Below are 20,987 nucleotides of genomic sequence, written 5' to 3'. Positions count from 1 at the left end.
TATGAAGTCTTCCCAAAAGACTACCTCTGGTATATCCTTCCCTAAAAGATATAGCTATAAAATACTTCCCTAAAGTATCTGTGTGACCTGGCCAGGAGTCTATTTACAGTCTATCTTCCCTAAAGACAGACACTATCTTTTTTCATTCTATCTTGCCTAAAGACAGATTCCAATCATTCTACCTTCCCTAAAGGTAGCTTGCAATATTCTACCTTCCCTAAAGGTAGCTTCCAATATTCTATCTTGCCTATTTCTTTCAGAGTGTCTAAAGCGGATTCAAAATAGAAGTAACAGAAAATTTTACGGAAAGCATCGGAATGTCCCCAGTCGTTAGACAGGAATGTTCCGTTACTTACCGAATTCCTGTGTTTTCTATCCCGAAGACGAGCCCCCAGCTGAAAGAATATTATCCTTCTCTCTATGCACCGTGATTCCTTTCTTTGTCCCCGAAGACAGACGTCTGGAGAACGTGTCAATGACAGATGCAGTATGATGTCAGAAACAGTTCTATTTATTGCTTGTTGTACTGGGTCTTATATACATTCAGGCATACATACAAGAATAGCTGAGCTCTCATTACAATAATAGCAGTTCCTTATAGAGAGAGAGAGGCATCTCTCATTATAATAAATGCTGACGAGAAACCTCTCCTTATAAAGACAGAAGGAAAATGTATACATAGTCACCCTTCAATATGATGTCACCCAACCTCTTGTCCTTCATACAGATCACACAGCTAATTCTGTTTAACCCTTCAGTTATCAATATGGCCTTTTGTTACCATGTGCATATACATACATATGCAAGTATTCCATATTAAAGCATATACACTTTGTTAACCCTTTTGCAGTTTTCAGTATATGATGAGTCTTGGAGCAGCACAAAACTTCCTTGTCCTGCCCAGTCAACAGGTTTATCACCAATTGAGCATTTATGGTGCCAGCTGGGAAACCAGTTTTGGTATCTCATATCTCATTTTTATATCCAGGCTAGAGGCCGTATCTCATCTTTTATCCAGACTGTAGGCCATATCTCATCTTGAATCCAGGCTAGAAGCTGTATATTATCTTGCATCCAGGCTAGAGTTGGCCCAACAGGGTCCTGGAGCCTCCTGTTCATTCTACAGTTTGCCTAATAAACTTCTCCTTTCGCTCTAATATTGTGATTTCTTACATATATCATTGTTACCTTCACACATAAATCATTGTAATAATCTATTGTTATGTGTTAGTACAACTTTTTTTTGTTACTTTCCTGACATGTCGAGTTGACTTTCCACGCTGCTAGTCTAATTAAATAAAGCAATATACACAGAGCTTACTCACATCTTCTTAACAGTCCTGTCCATCCTTCACCAACTTACTGTAGGTTGTCCGACCTGTTGGTCTCTTCCTTAGTAATATCTTTACATTGTGAGAGCATAAATAATTAACTAGCACATGAATAAATTAGTTTGATTGCATTATCGAGTTCTGTGAAGGTGAGAGGCTAGATGCTGTTAAGGACGTTTACTGGAGAGGAATCTAAACTTATACGGATATATAAAGTTATCTTTGAAGTCGAGAGGAAAATCTAAATAAGTTCAAATGATCATCACCAGGTAAGTGTGTCTCTTCTCGTTTTTATGCAGCAATTTTTATATAACGTTCTAAAATTGTGGTATGAATCTCTGTGCTGCACTGTGTGCTTCTCTAGAAATGATTCTAGTGGAGAATACCTCCATGAGTTGCAATATTTGGGTGCCTCCATACAGTGGCTTACATAGAGAAGTAAGTGCACCATAGCAAGGATAAAACCAGGCCCCCCCACACAGGACAGAAGGGTTTCTGCCTAATCCCTTTTCAATGACCCTTGGGCCATTTTTTCACTGCCTCATTTGCTAAAAGTTGTTCCTTTAGAGGGTAGAGTCCTGACCAAATTTTCACTTTCAGTAGAAGAGAAGATAATCCAAACTAAGACTGGGCCCCCTCTTGCCCTGGGCAACATAGCAGCCATAGGGTCTGCCGCTATGGTAGCTACACCCCTGCCTCCATACACAATTAGAGAGACTTGGGGGTACGGTATGGCTCCATAGTAGTCTATGGGTGATGTGTTTACAGTGCCACTATCACCTATGGATTTCCATCTACCCATTTCCCCAAGCTAGTTTCTAACATGGCACCCTGCAAATATTTAGACTTAAGGATCTTGCCATTTTTCACCTTAAGGACCAAGCAGTTTTTTAGAAACTTGACATGTGTAATTTTATGTGGTGATAACTTCGGAATGCTTTTACTTAGGCTACTTTCACACTACCATTTCTGGGTCCGTCTGTGAGATCCGTTTAGGGCTCTCACAAGCGGCCAAAAACGGATCAGTTCAGCTCCAATGCATTCTGAATGGATAAGGATCCGTATCAGCCGGGCCCCTGCTGCTGATCGCGGCAGCGTGTGTGGGGCAGTCGGTTAATCCTAGGACAAGAATGCTTGTCCTACGGCGTTAAGTACCGGCCAGTTAGGATGAGCAACCTGTTAGGACGGCAACCTGTTAAGGACTGTTTCACATGAGCAAGTCCATTGTGAGAATCGTGCTTCATGTGTAAGCGTGATCTTTCGTTCTGGACTTGCAGGAGAGCACAGCATTATCCTGATTTATAATGATATGTGCCTTTGCTTGACCTTATTTCCACAGGATCATACGGAGAGATTTATGTCACGGAGCGTGATTCCCGCAATGGACTCCCTCCTGACAGCATTAAGCCTTTATTTTAAGTTTAAACTTACAGTATATGCCCTGGTTAGTATTCTGTTGACCTCATATGTCACCAAAAATTAGGTATGAGCCTGTAAGACTGCATAAAGTTCAACTTGAAGGGGTTCTCTAATGAAGACAGCTACTACAAGCAAGAAGATACAACTACTGTATGACCAATTAAACCCCCAAAGTGACAGAGCTTCAGTTCATGGAAGCATATGCAATTTCAATGCTTTGCTCAAGTAAAGGCACTGTATTGTTGTTGTTCCAAGTGGATTTTAAATACAAGGCACTTGGACGCAAACCGTTTGAAACACTTGGTCCTAGGCACAAAATTATCTTCTAGGGAATAATGGTGTTGCAACTATGAAAACTGTTGCAGTGGCCAGGATTGGGGTGGCCCCAAAGCTACGCTGGGCCCCCGGACACCAGCCAGGTGTCACTACGTGTTTCTGCTCTTCGGAAGGGATGGTAAGACGTGGTGCACCCGAAATGGGAAATAAGTCCAGAGAGTCAGGGTCTGCAGTAAACCAATGTGCTTCATTACTGGAGGAATTCAGGTACAAAACAATACAGACGAGCCATAGGGCTGGCTTCTCCAGTCTCCTCCCTGTCAGAAGAAGGGTTCCATCCTGAAGAAAGGCCTGAACTAGCTGTCCCTCTCTCTCTTCAGAAGGCTGGTATCCAGGGTCTGTGGCAGAGTATCCCTATCGCAGTGTCTTCTAGTTACTCAGTAGTCTGGCAGAGTCTCCTCTTCCAAGTATTGTTCACTAACTGCAGCACACTAGAGTCTCTGACTGCTCTCTCCTTATATACAGTTTTATTTAGACTAGAACCTTTTAGTGGGAGGGGTGGAGTGAAGAAGCTCAGCACAAACAGATACATTGTAACACTTTCTGTCTCTCATAGTCTTACATTAGAGCTTCAATGATACTCAATGGCAATTGACACAGCAGTTTTTCCAGACAAAAACAAGTTTCCAGACATAACAACACAGCTAAAACCAGACATTTAAAGGGTCAATCTGTCTCGCTTTGGTGGTAAACAACGTCTGGCTTTTTCCCCTCCAAAACATGGTCTTCTTTAAACTCTATGGCAGCTGTGGGAAATTACCAGATTCTCATTCAAAGTCCTAAGAGTCTCTCAGTGTTCATTAACCCTTTCCACAGAGCCTTGCAAATACATTAATAATGAACAGGGTATATATGATAAAACACATGTAAAATTCACTTACACAGTATTAAACAGTACAAGTTAACCTTTTCAAGTGAAATATTGTAAGAATTTTTAACTTTGCATAGAAGAAATAGGCAAATGTCAACAAATGTCAAAAAGTCAAAGTACCCCCTGCTCCAGGGCACTACACCGCATTTTATAAAGTGACTCTAACCACCAATTCTTGTCTCCCTCTATGCAATTGTGCCATGTTAGCTTCTGGAAAGGTATTGTAAAACGATACTGGTAAAATTAGAAGTATTGCAGTGAATTTCAAGTTCCTTAGGTGGAATAAAAATATACAATGTTTTTCAAATATATATATAAAAAAAAAGAACATAATTGGTATCGCTACATACGAAAATGTCCATGTGAAGGCAGTGACAGGAATCAGTGATAAAATTAACCTTTCAGATACACTCAATAGTACAGATTAGGGATGAGCGAACCCGAACTGTATAGTTCGGGTTCGTACCGAATTTTGGGGTGTCCGTGATACGGACCCGAACATTTTCGTAAAAGTCCGGGTTCGGTGTTCGTCGCTTTCTTGGCGCTTTTTGAAAGGCTGCAAAGCAGCCAATCAACAAGCGTCATACTACTTGCCCCAAGAGGCCATCACAGCCATGCCTACTATTGGCATGGCTGTGATTGGCCAGTGCAGCATGTGACCCAGCCTCTATTTAAGCTGGAGTCACGTAGCGCCGCCCTTCACTCTGCTCTGATCAGTATAGGGAGAGGTTGCAGCTGCGACGTTAGGGCGAGATTAGGCAGTTATTAACTCCTCCAAAAGACTTCATTCAGTGATCGATCTGCAGCTGTGGATCATTGAACTGCTGATATTCAATTGCTCACTGTTTTTAGGCTGCCCAGAGCGTTTTTCATTCACTTTTTTCTGGGGTGATCGTCGGCCATTTTGTGTCTTGTGGTGCGCCAGCACAAGCTGCCACCAAGTACATTTAACCATCAATAGTGTGGTTATTTTTTGGCTATATCCTACATCAGGGTGAAGCTGTCACACCAAGTGCATTTAACCATCAATAGTGTGGTTATTTTTTGGCCATATACTACATCAGGGGCAAGCTGTCACCAAGTGCATTTAACCCTCAATAGTGTGGTTGTTTTTCGGCTATATCCTACATCAGGGTGAAGCTGTCACACCAAGTGCATTTAACCATCAATAGTGTGGTTAATTTTTGGCCATATACTACATCAGGGGCAAGCTGAGCCTGTCACCAAGTGCATTTAACCCTCAATAGTGTGGTTGTTTTTTGGCTATATCCTACATCAGGGTGAAGCTGTCACACCAAGTGCATTTAACCATCAATAGTGTGGTTATTTTTTGGCCATATACTACATCAGGGGCAAGCTGTCACCAAGTGCATTTAACCCTCAATAGTGTGGTTGTTTTTTGGCTATATCCTACATCAGGGTGAAGCTGTCACACCAAGTGCATTTAACCATCAATAGTGTGGTTATTTTTTGGCCATATACTACATCAGGGGCAAGCTGTCACCAAGTGCATTTAACCCTCAATAGTGTGGTTGTTTTTTGGCTATATCCTACATCAGGGTGAAGCTGTCACACCAAGTGCATTTAACCATCAATAGTGTGGTTATTTTTGGCCATATACTACATCAGGGGCAAGCTGTCACCAAGTGCATTTAACCCTCAATAGTGTGGTTGTTTTTTGGCTATATACTACATCAGGGTGAAGCTGTCACACCAAGTGCATTTAACCATCAATAGTGTGATTATTTTTTGGCCATATACTACATCAGGGGCAAGCTGTCACCAAGTGCATTTAACCCTCAATAGTGTGGTTGTTTTTTGGCTATATCCTACATCAGGGTGAAGCTGTCACACCAAGTGCATTTAACCATCAATAGTGTGGTTATTTTTTGGCCAAATACTACATCAGGGGCAAGCTGTCACCAAGTGAATTTAACCCTCAATAGTGTGGTTGTTTTTTGGCTATATCCTATATCAGGGTAAAGCTGTCACACCAAGTGCATTTAACCATCAATAGTGTGCTTATTTTTTGGCCATATACTACATCAGGGGCAAGCTGTCACCAAGTGCATTTAACCCTCAATAGTGTGTTTTTTTTGGCTATATCCTACATCAGGGTGAAGCTGTCACACAAAGTGCATTTAACCATCAATAGTGTGGTTATTTTTTGGCCATATACAACATCAGGGGCAAGCTGTCACCAAGTGCATTTAACCCTCAATAGTGTGGTTGTTTTTTGGCTATATCCTACATCAGGGTCAAGCTGTCACACCAAGTGCATTTAACCATCAATAGTGTTGTTATTTTTTGGCCATATCTCAGTCTAATTCTGACTGTAAACGAATACCTGTCACCCAGCGCCTAAATAATAGGCCTCAAATTTATAGTCAGCTAAATCTGTGGTTATTGCTGTGGCTGGGCAAGTTATTTAGTGTCCGTCAAAGGACAGTTTTTGTTCTGGGTTGAAATACAATTCCCAATTTAGCAATTCTCTAAATTAGTGGTTTCTGCTGTATCAGGCCTACTTTAAATACATCCCTAAAAGGGTATATCAGAATCAAGGTGCTGATAGGGTCATTCTCAATAACTTCACACACACGCTACTGTGCATATCCCAGTCTAATTCTGTCCGTAAACGTACACCTGTCACCCAGCGCCTAAATAATAGGCCTCAAATTTATAGACAGCTAAATCTGTGGTTATTGCTGTAGCTGGTCAAGTTATTTAGTGTCCGTCAAAGCACAGTTTTTGTTCTGGGTTGAAATACAATTCCCAATTTAGCAATTCTCTAAATTAGTGGTTTCTGCTGTATCAGGCCTACTTTAAATACATCCCTAAAAGGGTATATCAGAATCAAGGTGCTGATAGGGTCATTCTCAATAACTTGACACACACGCTACTGTGCATATCCCAGTCTAATTTTGTCCGTAAACGTATACCTGTCACCCAGCGCCTAAATACTAGGCCTCAAATTTATAGTCAGCTAAATCTGTGGTTACTGCTGTGCCTATATTAGTGTAATACGGTACCTAAATAGATAGCCAGATAGTGTTAGGTGTCTGTAAAAAACGGCCTGAATTTGAATTCAATACATTGGGCCAAATAATATTTTTGTTGTTGTGGTAAACGATAACAATGAGGAAAACATCTAGTAAAGGACGCGGACATGGTCGTGGTGGTGTTAGTGGACCCTCTGGTGCTGGGAGAGGACGTGGCCGTTCTGTCACGTCCACACGTCCTAGTGTACCAACTACCTCAGGTCCCAGTAGCCGCCAGAATTTACAGCGATATTTGGTGGGGCCCAATGCCGTTCTAAGGATTGTAAGGCCTGAGCAGGTACAGGCATTAGTCAATTGGGTGGCCGACAATGGATCCAGCACGTTCACATTATCTCCCACCCAGTCTTCTGCAGAAAGCGCACAGATGGCGCCTGAAAACCAACCCCATCAGTCTGTCACATCACCCCCATGCATATCAGGGAAACTGTCTGAGCCTCAAGTTATGCAGCAGTCTCTTATGCTGTTTGAAGACTCTGCTGGCAGGGTTTCCCAAGGGCATCCACCTAGCCCTTCCCCAGCGGTGGAAGACATAGAATGCACTGACGCACAACCACTTATGTTTCCTGATGATGAGGACATGGGAATACCACCTCAGCACGTCTCTGATGATGACGAAACACAGGTGCCAACTGCTGCGTCTTTCTGCAGTGTGCAGACTGAACAGGAGGTCAGGGATGCAAGACTGGGTGGAAGACGATGCAGGGGACGATGAGGTCCTAGACCCCACATGGAATGAAGGTCGTGCCACTGACTTTCACAGTTCGGAGGAAGAGGCAGTGGTGAGACCGAGCGTAGCAAAAGAGGGAGCAGTGGGCAAAAGCAGAGCACCCACCGCCTAGAGACTCCGCCTGCTACTGACCGCCGCCATCTGGGACCGAGCACCCCAAAGGCAGCTTCAAAGAGTTCCCTGGCATGGCACGTCTTCAAACAATGTGCTGACGACAATACCCGAGTGGTTTGCACGCTGTGCCATCAGAGCCTGAAGCGAGGCATTAACGTTCTGAACCTTAGCACAACCTGCATGACGAGGCACCAGCATGCAAAGCATGAACTGCAGTGGAGTAAACACTTTAAAAACAAGGAACTCACTCAGGCTCCCCCTGCTACCTCTTCTGCTGCTGCCACCTCGGCCTCTTCTGCTGCTGCCACTTCGGCCTCTTCTGCTGCTGCCGCCTCGGCCTCTTCTGCTGCTGCCGCCTCGGCCTCTTCCTCCGCCTCTGGAGGAACGTTGGCACCTGCCGCCCAGCAAACAGGGGATGTACCACCAACACCACCACCTCCGTCACCAAGCATCTCAACCATGTCACACGGCAGCGTTCAGCTCTCCATCTCACAAACATTTGAGAGAAAGCGTAAATTCCCACCTAGCCACCCTCGATCCCTGGCCCTGAATGCCAGCATTTCTAAACTACTGGCCTATGAAATGCTGTCATTTAGGCTGGTGGACACAGACAGCTTCAAACAGCTCATGTCGCTTGCTGTCCCACAGTATGTTGTTCCCAGCCGGCACTACTTCTCCAAGAGAGCCGTGCCTTCCCTGCACAACCAAGTATCCGATAAAATCAAGTGTGCACTGCGCAACGCCATCTGTGGCAAGGTCCACCTAACCACAGATACGTGGACCAGTAAGCACTGGCCAGGGACGCTATATCTCCCTAACTGCACACTGGGTAAATGTAGTGGCGGCTGGGCCCCAGGCGGAGAGCTGTTTGGCGCACGTCCTTCCGCCACCAAGGATCGCAGGGCAACATTCTTTGCCTCCTGTTGCCACCTCCTCCTTACTCAGCTTCCTCCTCCTCTTCTTCCACCTGCTCATCCAGTCAGCCACACACCTTCACCACCAACTTCAGCACAGCCCGGGGTAAACGTCAGCAGGCCATTCTGAAACTCATATGTTTGGGGGACAGGCCCCACACCGCACAGGAGTTGTGGCGGGGTATAGAACAACAGACCGACGAGTGGTTGCTGCCGGTGAGCCTCAAGCCCGGCCTGGTGGTGTGCGATAATGGGCGAAATCTCGTTGCAGCTCTGGGACTAGCCAGTTTGACGCACATCCCTTGCTTGGCGCATGTGCTGAATTTGGTGGTGCAGAAGTTCATTCACAACTACCCCGACATGTCAGAGCTGCTGCATAAAGTGCGGGCCGTCTGTTTCGCGCTTCCGGCGTTCACATCCTGCCGCTGCTCGCCTGTCTGCGCTACAGCGTAACTTCGGCCTTCCCGCTCACCGCCTCATATGCGACTGTGCCCACCAGGTGGAACTCCACCTTGCACATGCTGGACAGACTGTGCGAGCAGCAGCAGGCCATAGTGGAGTTTCAGCTGCAGCACGCACAGGGTCAGTCGCACTGCGGAACAGCACCACTTCACCACCAATGACTGGGCCTCCATGCGAGACCTGTGTGCCCTGTTGCGCTGTTTCGAGTACTCCACCAACATGGCCAGTGGCGATGACGCCGTTATCAGCGTTACAATACCACTTCTATGTCTCCTTGAGAAAACACTTAGGGCGATGATGGAAGAGGAGGTGGCCCAGGAGGAGGAGGAGGAAGAGGGGTCATTTTTAGCACTTTCAGGCCAGTCTCTTCGAAGTGACTCAGAGGGAGGTTTTTTGCAACAGCAGAGGCCAGGTACAAATGTGGCCAGCCAGGGCCCACTACTGGAGGACGAGGAGGACGAGGATGAGGAGGAGGTGGAGGAGGATGAGGATGAAGCATGGTCACAGCGGGGTGGCACCCAACGCAGCTCGGGCCCATCACTGGTGCGTGGCTGGGGGGAAAGGCAGGACGATGACGATACGCCTCCCACAGAGGACAGCTTGTCCTTACCCCTGGGCAGCCTGGCACACATGAGCGACTACATGCTGCAGTGCCTGCGCAACGACAGCAGAGTTGCCCACATTTTAACGTGTGCGGACTACTGGGTTGCCACCCTGCTGGATCCACGGTACAAAGACAATGTGCCCACCTTACTTCCTGCACTGGAGCGTGATAGGAAGATGCGCGAGTACAAGCGCACGTTGGTAGACGCGCTACTGAGAGCATTCCCAAATGTCACAGGGGAACAAGTGGAAGCCCAAGGCCAAGGCAGAGGAGGAGCAAGAGGTCGCCAAGGCAGCTGTGTCACGGCCAGCTCCTCTGAGGGCAGGGTTAGCATGGCAGAGATGTGGAAAAGTTTTGTCAACACGCCACAGCTAACTGCACCACCACCTGATACGCAACGTGTTAGCAGGAGGCAACATTTCACTAACATGGTGGAACAGTACGTGTGCACACCCCTCCACGTACTGACTGATGGTTCGGCCCCATTCAACTTCTGGGTCTCTAAATTGTCCACGTGGCCAGAGCTAGCCTTTTATGCCTTGGAGGTGCTGGCCTGCCCGGCGACCAGCGTTTTGTCTGAACGTGTATTCAGCACGGCAGGGGGCGTCATTACAGACAAACGCAGCCGCCTGTCTACAGCCAATGTGGACAAGCTGACGTTCATAAAAATGAACCAGGCATGGATCCCACAGGACCTGTCCATCCCTTGTGCAGATTAGACATTAACTACCTCCCCTTAACCATATATTATTGTACTCCAGGGCACTTCCTCATTCAATCCTATTTTTATTTTCATTTTACCATTATATTGCGAAGGCAACCCAAAGTTGAATGAACCTCTCCTCTGTCTGGGTGCCGGGGCCTAAATATATGCCAATGGACTGTTCCAATGTTGGGTGACGTGAAGCATGATTCTCTGCTATGACATGCAGACTGATTCTCTGCTGACATGAAGCCAGATTCTCTGTTATGGGACCTCTCTCCTCTGCCTGGGTGCCTGGGCCTAAATATATGACAATGGACTGTTACAGTGGTGGCTGACGTGAAGCCTGATTCTCTGCTATGACATGCAGACTGATTCTCTGCTGACATGAAGCCAGATTCTCTGTTACGGGACCTCTCTCCTCTACCTGGGTGCGTGGGCCTAAATATATGACAATGGACTGTTACAGTGGTGGTTGACGTGAAGCCTGATTCTCTGCTATGACATGCAGACTGATTCTCTGCTGACATGAAGCCAGATTCTCTGTTACGGGACCTCTCTCCTCTGCCTGCGTGCCTGGGCCTAAATATATGACAATGGACTGTTACAGTGGTGGCTGACGTGAAGCCTGATTCTCTGCTATGACATGCAGACTGATTCTCTGCTGACATGAAGCCAGATTCTCTGTTACGGGACCTCTCTCCTCTGCCTGGGTGCCTGGGCCTAAATATCTGACAATGGACTGTTCCAGTGTTGGGTGACGTGAAGCATGATTCTCTGCTATGATATGAAGACTGATTCTCTGCTGACATGAAGACAGATTCTCTGTTACGGGACCCCTCTCCTCTGCCTGGGTGCCGGGGCCTAAATATCTGACAATGGACTGTTCCAATGTTGGGTGACGTGAAGCATGATTCTCTGCTATGATATGAAGACTGATTCTCTGCTGACATGAAGCCAGATTCTCTGTTACGGGACCTCTCTCCTCTGCCTGGGTGCCTGGGCCTAAATATCTGACAATGGACTGTTCCAATGTTGGGTGACGTGAAGCATGATTCTCTGCTATGATATGAAGATTGATTCTCTGCTGACATGAAGCCAGATTCTCTGTTACGGGACCTCTCTCCTCTGCCTAGGTGCCGGGGCCTAAATTTATGACAATGGACTGTTACAGTGCTGGGTGATGTGAAGCATGATTCTCTGCTATGATATGAAGACTGATTCTCTGCTGACATGAAGCCGGATTCTCTGTTACGTGACCTCTCTCCTCTGCCTGGGTGCCGGGGCCTAAATTTATGACAATGGACTGTTACAGTGCTGGGTGACGTGAAGCCAGATTCTCTGCTATGGGACCTCTCTCCAATTGATATTGGTTAATTTTTATTTATTTTATTTTTATTTTAATAAATTTCCCTATCCACATTTGTTTGCAGGGGATTTACCTACATGTTGCTGCCTTTTGCAGCCCTCTAGCCCTTTCCTGGGCTGTTTTACAGCCTTTTTAGTGCCGAAAAGTTCGGGTCCCCATTGACTTCAATGGGGTTCGGGTTCGGGACGAAGTTCGGATCGGGTTCGGATCCCGAACCCGAACTTTTCCGGGAAGTTCGGCCGAACTTCTCGAACCCGAACATCCAGGTGTTCGCTCAACTCTAGTACAGATGCATCCCCTCTTGCCTAATCTCCAAACTGGAAGTTTGCAATACACATCACAACCACTGGGTGGTGAGTGCACCACATTTAGCTTTGTGCTTAAGCTGCAGAGAAGCTTGCCTCAAATATGAGATATTTAGCGAGAGACCCAGCTAGATTTGGTGAGATCTATTGAGAGTATTAAATGTGCGAAAGTCAAACACATGAGAGTAAAGTAACACTAAATCCAGAATCCAAATATCATGTGTAATACTGCCTGCTTAGCTGTGTATCTAATCATATCATGTGTGATACTATCTGCTCAGCTGCGTATCTAATCATATTATGTGTGATACTGCCTGCTGAGCTGTGTATCTAATCCTTACTAAAGCCTTACATTTACACTTCTAGGTGTGAACAATAGAGGAGAGGCTGGATGTAACTTTATCAGGGACTAATCAAAGAAAATGGTGAATAGTCAGAGCAAACAATGGATACAATGGTGAATAGTCAGAGCAAACAAACAGTTAATAAAGAGACAGGGCATACTGACATACGAGGGTTAAACACAGCCGATTTAAAGCCAAAGCCAGAAGTATAAATCCTTCCTTTACTGTATATTTTTAATTCCTTTCCAATCCATTTCTGTAGGCAGGTCTGCTTCATATCCTCATCCCAAAAACTATGTGTATTTAGCCTTAGTGCATTCACATGACCATATTTTTGGTCTGCATCCGATCCACATTTTTTGAGGACCCATTCATTTCAATTGGGGCAAAAAAGATGTGGACAACACCATGTGCTGCCTGCATCTGAATGTCTGTTCTGTGGCCACCCCGAAGAATATAGAACCTGTCCTATTCTTGTAAGTTTTGCAGGGGAATTCTCCATTGGCAATACAGGGTGGTCAATATATATTTATTGGCAAAGCACGCAATATGAGGAGGGAGGTCGAAAGAGGATTATATGCTGGCACTACTGGTAGAAACAGAGGAGCATTAAACACTGGAGCCATTAAACACATATATATATATATATATATATATATATATATATATTAGGGATGAGCGAACCCGAACTGTATAGTTCGGGTTCGTACCGAATTTTGGGGTGTCCGTGACACGGACCCGAACCCGGACATTTTCGTAAAAGTCCGGGTTCGGGTTCGGTGTTCGTCACTTTCTTGGCGCTTTTTGAAAGGCTGCAAAGCAGCCAATCAACAAGCGTCATACTACTTGCCCCAAGAGGCCATCACAGCCATGCCTACTATTGGCATGGCTGTGATTGGCCAGAGCACCATGTGACCCAGCCTCTATTTAAGTAGGGCAAAATTAGGCAGATTAGCTTCTCCAAAGGACTTGATTAATTGATCGATCTGCAGCTGTGGATCATTGAGCTGCTGATACTCAATTGCTCACTGTTTTTAGGCTGCCCAGACCGTTTGTCAGTCACTTTTTTCTGGGGTGATCGGCGGCCATTTTGTGTCTTGTGGTGCGCCAGCACAAGCTGCGACCAAGTGCATTTAACCCTCAATGGTGTGGTTGTTTTTTGGCTAAAGCCTACATCAGGGTGAAGCTGTCACACCAAGTGCATTTAACCAGCAATAGTCTGTTTATTTTTTGGCCATATACTACATCAGGGGCAAGCTGCGCCTGTCACCAAGTGCATTTAACCCTCAGTAGTGTGGTTGGTCAAGCTGTCACACCAAGTGCATTTAACCAGCAATAGTCTGTTTACTTTTTGGCCATATACTACATCAGGGGCAAGCTGCGCCCGTCACCAAGTGCATTTAACCCTCAGTAGTGTGGTTGGTCAAGCTGTCACACCAAGTGCATTTAACCAGCAATAGTCTGTTTACTTTTTGGCCATATACTACATCAGGGGCAAGCTGCGCCTGTCACCAAGTGCATTTAACCCTCAGTAGTGTGGGTTAACCAGATATTGCTAGAGAAGGGGTGATGACGTGATGACGTAGTGGACGTCGCGCTCCCGGCTTTCCCCGCTGCTCAGCTACACCGCTGCCGCTTCGATTATGCTGGCGTCTCTGTGCCGAATCCTCCATCCACCCTCTCTGTGACCGGGACCGTGTGATCTGCGTTGTTGAACCGTGGCGCTGTTATCGATTGCAGGGTTCGGATGTGGGGTTGCCTCCGGTTCTTGCCTTTTGCCCAAGCCTGCTACGCTGCTGTATGTCGATTCTGCCATACCTGATTCTGCGCTCCTGCCTCCTTTCTCGCCCTCCATGTTGCTGTGAACAGTTTGTTGTCTGGAGGTTTTTTTTTTCCTTTACCCCCGTGGATTGTGCCTCCGGTTCCTGCCTGAACTGCTACCCCCCTTTTTTTGGTGTCAGTGAGTAACCTCTGTGTTCCCCCTATTTGTGTTCCCCCCACCTAATGGTTTGTTGGAGAAGACGATAAGTTTCTCTCCTTTAGTGACTAACCTCCTCACGACTGCTGACTCCAACTAACCTTGAACGGAGTTTGACTAAGTTGCATATCATTACAAGAAAGTGAACTTTAAAGTTTAAAGTATAAGGTGGAGAAGGGAAAAAAAAAATAATAATAATAATATAATAAGAGGAGAAAGAGTATAAAGAAGAGTGGACACAAAAAAAAAAAAAGGGGGGCAGTGAAAAAAAAAAAAATAGAAAGAGGAAAAAAAAAAAGGAGAAAAACAGAACTAAGAAGAAGGCACTATAAAAAAAAAAGGGAAAAGGGGATAAGGAAAAAGGAAAAAAAGAAAAAGTAAAGTAACAAAAAAAAAAAAGAGAAAAAAGGAGAGCAAAGAAGAAAAGATATATATTTAAAGGAGAGAAGGAGGCGGAATAAGGGGAAAAAAAAACAAATAAATATTCCAAAAAAAATAAATATAAAAAAAAGGAATAAAGAGGAATAAGATATGGGCCCAAAAGCCTTTAGGCGTTCGACTGATTTATCAGGTCAGAAACACGGGTCCAAAACTGCTGAACCAACAAAACTGGACCAGTTTCTGAAGTCCCCAAGGGTCAATACGAGGGGCGGACAAAAGGAATTTTTGGAAAAAAAAAATTATGAATCAGAGGTAACAGACCTAGAAATACAAAAAGGCGCTAGATACCCTGAAGAGGAAGACGGCATAATGGGGGAAGCAATCCCTAATGATAACTCCTCCCCGCTGGAAGAAATACTCCTAGCGGTTAAACAGAACGGGGATTTAATACAGGTGGTTACAACCCAACTTGGATTTATTCAAGTTGATGTGGGACTAATAAAAGATGAATTGTCCAAAATGCGAGACAGAGTCAACACCCTTGAAAGTTCCGTCACCCTAATACAGAAGGAATCCAAAAAAATAAATACGGAAGTTTCTACACTTAAAGTGGAATATAATCTCTTGAAGAAAAAGGCAGTGGACCTGGAGGATAGGTCACGAAGATACAACGTGAGAATAATAGGGATTCCAGAGGGTGAGGAAGAAAAAAATCCAACCGAATTTGTACAGAAATTAATTCTTGAGAACTTTGGTAAAGAGTCATTTTCTCCTCTTTTTATGATTGAAAGAGCTCATCGGGTCCCAGGAGGAAAACCAATTCCAGGGAGACAACCTCGGTCAATCCTTGCTAAGTTACTGACTACAGGGGACAGAGATGTCCTCCTGAGAAGGGCGAGGGAATCCTCACCGGTTGTGTATAACGGGATTAGACTGGCCTTTTTTCCTGATTTTTCGAAAGAAATACAAGAAAAGAGACGTACATTTATGACTGTTAAAAAGAAGCTAAGAGAAAGGGATATTAAATATTCTCTTATATTCCCGGCCAAATTGCGGATTGTTTTTGAAGATAAAACCCTTTTTTTTGATACCTCAGAAGAAGCCGCGGATTGGCTTGAGCGAAACAATCGATGACTCAATTGGGTTACGATCTGGCGGGAATAATTAGTATTATAAGGGGCTTATACCCCTAAATGTAGTTTTCTTTGCTTCTTAATGGCGGTGTGGGGGTGGCTGAGTGGGGGGAGGGTCGAGGGTTGGTCATAGGAAAGAAATCTACTACAATATGTGGTGGATTGCCTGTGGGAGGGGGGTGAGGGGGGGGGGGTTGGGTTGTGGTGCGTCAAAGTGGGCATGGTTCCCCTTTTTTCAGTTTACTATTTTTTTTTTTTTTCTCCTCTTGTTTTCTCCTTTTTCCCTCTCTCCTGATCCTCCACTTAACCATTGTAGATGACGATGATTAGAATTTTTTCTTGGAATGTACGTGGTTTGGGGGAAAGAGGTAAGAGACAAGCGGTTTTTGACCTGACTCAGGCCCATTTACCAGCAATAGTATGCCTGTTAGAGACCCACCTTACTGAGGAGACCACTAGGGTGGTCGACAGGGGATGGGCTGTGCATACGTATCATTCTACCCTCTCCAACTACTCGAGAGGTGTTACGGTTTTGATACATAGACTTATTGACTTCGTTTGTGAGGCATCCTCTGTCGACCAACAGGGGAGATTTATTTTTCTATATTGCAGGTTAGGGGGAGAGTTATGTATTCTGGCCTTTGTCTATATCCCTCCGCCATTTTCTCTTCTGGTTCTTAATTCTCTTCTATTATTCATGGATAGATGGCCAGAATGTCCAACATTGATTATTGGCGATTTTAACTGTGTCATCGATCCTCTATGTGACAGGGTTTCTATGAGTGCTAGGAGTGACAGCCCGGTCCAGGGGTCTCCCCTCGCACGGTTTTGCCTGGAGGCTGGATTTGAGGACGCTTGGGAGTTTCTGGGACAGGGGAAAAGGGTTTTTTCATGCTTTAGTAAAGCAGGCAAATCATTGTCCAGAATAGACCTGGTACTAATAAATAGCAAATATGTGAAACTGATAAAACGAATGAAATATGAAACAAGGTCAATATCTGATCACTCCCCGTTAGTACTTGAATTATGCTTGTCTCAGGAAAGATATACACCAAAACCTCCCTTTAGACTAAACCCTTACTGGTTATCAGTTATAAAGACACATGAAATAATTCGAAATGAAATAGGCCGATTCTGGGATATTAACTATGGCTCAGCAAAAATTCAAGTGGTATGGGATACCTTTAAGGCGTACATGAGGGGATTGATGGTTAGTAATATCACGAATCTTAGAAGAGAATATGGAAAAAAACAGAAAAATCTAGAAAAACAGGTAATGTCAGCGACAGAATCCTTCCATATAAATAAGACGGAGAATAATAGGGAAAATATGCAAAAAGCCACACAAATATATGCTAATTTTTTACTGGATAAAGCTCAACAGAATCTCTTCTTTAAAGGGCAAAAATATTTTACAGAGTCTGGGCGACCCGGTAAGCTCCTCTCCAGAGTAATCTCCAATCAACAACCCAAAAAACATATAGACAAGGTTCGAATGAGGGATGGTAGGATAGTTTCTGGACAGGGTCCGGTGGAGAAGGCTTTTTTTGATTATTTTCTTGATCTGTATAAGGCTGATTCTAATATAACAGATGATAAGATAGATTTATATCTAGATAGGATCAACTTTTCAACTATCACTGAGATGCAAAAGAAAGCATTAGAATTGGAGGTCTCAATACAGGAACTTGAGGGAGCTATTAAATTATGTTCAGCTAATTCTACTCCTGGATCAGACGGGCTCCCATATGAACTTTATAGTAAATATGGGGACTGTATTTTTCCTAGATTACTGGAGGTCTTTACTGAATCAATGGAGGATGGGATGTTGCCAGATTCAATGATGGAGGCTACAGTGATACTAATTCCAAAAAAAGGCAAGGACCCTCTAGATTTAGAATCTTATAGACCAATTTCACTGCTTAATGCAGATGTAAAGCTTTTGGCGAGGGTCCTTGCTACAAGGCTTTCTGGGGTCATCTCTTCCATAGTCCATCCGGATCAGAGCGGTTTTATTAAAAATAAGGGTACACATCATAATTTACATCGGCTCTTTTCTAATATCCAGGCCCCTGGGGGGACCGCCCGCTCCATCCTGTCATTGGATGCCTCTAAGGCCTTTGACAGGGTGGAGTGGCGTTTCCTCTGGAAGGTTCTTGGTAGGATGGGCTTTGGAGAGAGGTTTATACGCACTCTTAGGTTATTGTATGGATCTCCAAGGGCTAAATTGAGTCTTAATGGAATTTTGAGTGGTAGTATCGAGTTAAACAGAGGCACCCGTCAGGGTTGCCCATTATCTCCCTTATTATTTGATATATATATCGAACCCCTTGCGATGGCCATCAGGCAGGACGATCAGGTCAAAGGATTTGGTACGCTAGGAACACAAGACCGCATCTCATTATATGCAGATGATGTTCTGTTTTTTATAGATCATACGGAAACCACTCTCCCTAGGATTATTCAAATGGTTAAATTATTTGGTGAGGTGTCCGGTCTTCTTATAAACTGGGCCAAGACCAGTTTGCTCCCAATAGACCCCCTGCCACAGAAAGAGGTTCCTGTTACACAGTTGGATATTGTTGATACTTTTCAATATTTGGGTTTGACTATATCGCCTCGGGTCGAAAATTTTGTAGAACTTAATCTGATCCCCATAATGGTAAAGATCAGAGCTAAAATAGGAATCTGGTTGAAACTTCCCCTATCTAGAGCTGATCGAGTTTCACTAGTTAAAATGGTGATACTACCACAATTTCTTTATGTGCTCAGGAACACACCTATTTGGATACAAGATAAACATTTTAAACTTATGGAGAGACTAATTAATGATTTAATATGGGGAAGAAAGCGAGTTCGAATTAAGTTGGAGTATTTGTATAAATCAGTGGAGTGCGGGGGTTTAAATCTCCCCTACTTTAAGGGGTACTTTATTGCAGCCCAGTTATTGAGATGCTATGAATCAGAGCATAGCGCACTACTGGGGAAGTTGGTAACTAGTCACACCCACAATAATATTTTTTCCTTGTTGGAATCTGGCCTATTGAAGAGTTATGAGCGAGGCTATAGAGAGACTATAAAACTACTCCTTAAGGTGTGGGCTACAACTAGGACATGGTTGAAGGTTAAGGGTTCACTCACATTTACGCCTCTTTGGCATAATTTGTATTTACAAAGGCTGGATGAAATTGCAGCCGACACATTTTGGCAGAAAAATAAAATTCTATATATTTCACAGGTAGTTAAAGATAGAGAAATTAAACCTTATACAGAAATGACACAAAATATAAAAATTTTTTCATGGTTTAGGTATTTCCAATTGCGTTCTGTATTATCTAGTTTGGATGATAAGCGGATGTTGGATATAGATAATTTATCCTTTCTGAATGATTGGGTAGGGGGTTCACTTTCTAGAATAAAAATTTCAAATATATATAAGTTATTACTTAAGGTACGGTTTAGTGATATACACTCACCAGGACAAAAATCGTGGGAGGTGGATTGTCCGAATTTACAAATAGAAGGGTGGGAGAATATTTTTGGGAATTTATCTTCACTATCCCAGAACTCTAACCATGTTCTAATACAATTTTATATCTGCCACAGATTATATATTACTCCATTGTGGATGAATAAATGCGGGTTAAGAGACACGTCCAACTGTCCCAAATGTGACACTGTAGGAGCAGATTTTCTCCATATGATATGGACCTGTCCAGAACTTATAAACTACTGGAATGGTATCAATAACTGTATTATGTGTAAACTAAAAATTCGAATTCCTTTTGAACCACAAGTATTTGTTCTTAATGATCTCTCCAAACTAAAAAATCATAACCATCAAAAGATTTTTCTGAGCAGAATATTGATGTTGGCTAGAGTTTTGATCAGCCGGACCTGGTTTGCCCGATCCACTCCAGACATAAACACATGGATAAATTTAATTGATAAGGTAAAGAACTATGAAAAATTTTTATATAGACGGAGGGAAAATGAATACCAATGGAGTAGGATATGGGGTGGTTGGAGGTTTGGTTAGCTGAGATCAGGTTGTTTCATATATAGGGGTCCTACTTTGACGCACCACAAATTGGGAGGGAGGGAGGGGAGGGTTTTCTAAATACTATGAAAAGATGAGTGGAATATATTTATATATAACTACTTGGGTCACTAAGAATTGAGAGATTGTAAAAACTTTTTTATTGTAAATGTTTTGTAGTAGAACAAAAAAAAAAAAAAAACCCTCAGTAGTGTGGTTGGTCAAGCTGTCACACCAAGTGCATTTAACCATCAATAGTGTGGAATTTTTTTGGCCATATCCCAGTCTAATTCTGTCAGTAAACGTATACCTGTCACCCAGCGCCTAAATACTAGGCCTCAAGTTTATATCCAGCTAAATCTGTCGTTACTGGTGTGGCTGGTCAAGTTATTTAGTGTGCGCCAAAGCACATTTTTTGTTCTGGGTTGATATACAAATCCCAATTTAGCAATTTCATAATTTAGTGGTTTCTGCTGTATCAGAGCTATTTGAAATCTATCCCTAAAAGAGTATATCATATTCAAGGTGCACATATGGTCATTCAGAATAACTTCACACACCCGCTACTGTGCATTTCCAAGTCTAATTCTGTCAGTAAACCTATACCTGTCACCCAGCGCCTAAATACTAGGCCTCAAATTTATATCCAGCTAAATCTGTCGTTACTGCTGTAGCTGGGCAAGTTATTTAGTGTCCGTCCAAGCACAGTTTTTGTTCTGGGTTGAAATACAATTCCCAATTTAGCAATTTCCTAATTTAGTGGTTTCTGCTGTATCAGAGCTATTTTAAATCTATCCCTAAAAGGGTATATAATATTCAAGGTGCACATAGGGTCATTCTGAATAACTTCACACACACGCTACAGTGCATTTCCAAGTCTAATTCTGTCAGTAAACAT

The 20,987-nt window shown here is 43.9% G+C and overlaps 1 pseudogene; it reads left to right on the top strand.

Annotated features, from left to right (window-relative positions):
* Positions 1–1,516: 1,516 nt before the first annotated feature.
* The window catches only part of LOC122946089, a 442,759-nt pseudogene continuing 423,288 nt past the window's right edge, over positions 1,517–20,987 (top strand).

The sequence above is a fragment of the Bufo gargarizans genome, chromosome 9, assembly GCF_014858855.1.
Source record: "Bufo gargarizans isolate SCDJY-AF-19 chromosome 9, ASM1485885v1, whole genome shotgun sequence".
NCBI classification, from domain to species: Eukaryota; Metazoa; Chordata; class Amphibia; order Anura; family Bufonidae; genus Bufo; species Bufo gargarizans.
This window is presented reverse-complemented; position numbering and strand designations above follow the sequence as displayed.